Below are 2,271 nucleotides of genomic sequence, written 5' to 3'. Positions count from 1 at the left end.
TGCAGATATTGGTGCAACATTGATTGATTGATTGATTGATTGCATTTCCCCCTCCAGGGAATGCCAAGTGGCATGGAATCATAGATTCATAGAGTTGAAAGAGACCACAAGGGCCATCCAGTCTAACTCCTGGCCATGCACATAATCAAAGCACCCCTGACAGACAGCCATCCAGCCTCTATTTAAAAACATCCAAAGACAGAGCTCTCCTTTTCTAACTTTACCCTCACCATAAATATATGAGTAAGTCAGGCTTAGAGTGACTGGATCAAGGTTATCCAGTGTGTTTCATCAGTGAGTGACTCCTTGAACCTGGATCCTCCCAAGTGTCCTATCAGCATTCCAAACACGACACCACACTGTCTCTCAGTCCTCTTTCCATACTGCAGTTTGCTTTTGCAAGAGACCTGATTTGATACGATCTTGCCCTTGAGTTTGCAGAACCCCTGTTCTCAGGAACAACTGCCAATCTGATTGCCCTGAAACATCAACAATAAAATAACCATTCCGTAAACACACAGATTTTACCATTTAAACATTTTTGAGTATGGGGAGGGTTTGTAAATATATATATAATGCAACCTGATGCCTGGAAGTTTTAGGTGGTATGATAATTACATTACAATTACTCAGTATAAGCCTAATTATCATGTTGATTATAGCAAAACATTGTAATGGCATGATGACTAAATAACATAATGACTTGTAAGTTAAACTTCATAGTAATTGCTGCACTAGGTTAAACGTTAAGTAAGAGTAATAATAAGAGGCCAACCAAGTAATGGGAGATACAGTCCATAAGGCCATCCAAGAGGTTGCAGCTGGTAAGGAATATATTGTCCAGAGTTTGGGGGAAAATGGAGGAGGGTGTCAACCACTGCACATAAACTGGTCCATGTGGTAGTTTTCACAACATATCACTCATTTGGCTGCTTCATCCATGCCATGTTCTCCATGTTGGCCTTTCCCCCCCTGATTCTGTAAGATGGCTGAGAGGAGGGAGGAAAGCAATAGGGTTGCCATAATTCTCTACTAAAAACCGGGACAAAATGTAGGACAAAATTTAGACCAAAATATAGGACAATTGTAGGATCAAATTTAGCCCCAAATGTGGGATATTTAAGAAAAATGGAGGACCTTAAATGTCCTACATTTTGGGCTAAATTTTATCCTACAATTGTCCTACATTTTTGTCCTACATTTTGTCCTGGTTTTTAGTAGAGAATTATGGCAACCCTACCTGCAGACCACATGTGGACCTGAAAGCTTGTAATATCCCTTTAATTGTTTTTATAAAAACGAACCCCTTGAATGCTAGGGATGTTGTTTTTCCTTCATGGTTAGAAAAAAGCCTCTTCTGGGCCTAAAAGTATCGGATAGGGGACATTATCAAATTGTTCCCTATCCAATACTTTTAGCCCCAGAAGAGGCTTTTGTCTAACTATGAAGAAAAAATAACAGGAGGTATTGGTTCCATGGTTTCATATCCTTTTAGTCTTTATTATTCTTATTGTTTTTAATTGTTTTAAACAATTAATTGCATGCCATTTTGAGATCTTTGGATATAGGGTGAGATATCAATACTTAGATAGAAAAATAAACAGGCAAAAAGCTAGTTATGCTACACCTAAACAACCATCCCTGGTCAAATTTGTTACCAGGTATAGGGAATTTTTGCATTCAAAAATTAAAACATTGCCAGTTTTGCCTTAACATCAGGTATTTTCACCTTCTGTATCTTGTGGATGCACCTTGTTTATGACTTGCACTTCCAGGATGACGACTTGGCTTTGGAACAAGATGCATTCTCCGCAGAAAAACATACTTTCCATAAGGCTGGGGAAACTGCAGCACATTCAGGGACCAATTGTCTGCCTCTGTGACCCTCAGGGACTCAGATAAATTGCCAGAAGTGCAAAACAAAAACAAAAACTCACCAAAGTCAATTTGGGAAAGCTTTCGATTTGGGAAAACTGGTGTTTGTGATGTTAAACAGTGTAGGAGGACACGGGAAGCTATTTACAAGGTGAGTTGCTGCTTCTGGAGGCTTTTCAGAGAGGGAATTGACACTTTGGGGGGATTAGAAAGAACCTCAGTTCAGAGAGTCAGGGTTGAGAGTCTCAAACCAGCTGAGAGGGCCGTATGTGGCCAGAGAGCTGCATTCTGCCTCCCCTGATTTAGGGGATCAAAAAAGAGCATGGTCATATTGAGAAAATATGTGCAAAACTATGGCCTGTTACAGACTGCCAAAATAAAGCTGCTTCGGGTCTC

Source organism: Sceloporus undulatus, chromosome 2 (genome assembly GCF_019175285.1).
Source record: "Sceloporus undulatus isolate JIND9_A2432 ecotype Alabama chromosome 2, SceUnd_v1.1, whole genome shotgun sequence".
Classification (NCBI taxonomy): Eukaryota; Metazoa; Chordata; class Lepidosauria; order Squamata; family Phrynosomatidae; genus Sceloporus; species Sceloporus undulatus.
This window is presented reverse-complemented; position numbering follows the sequence as displayed.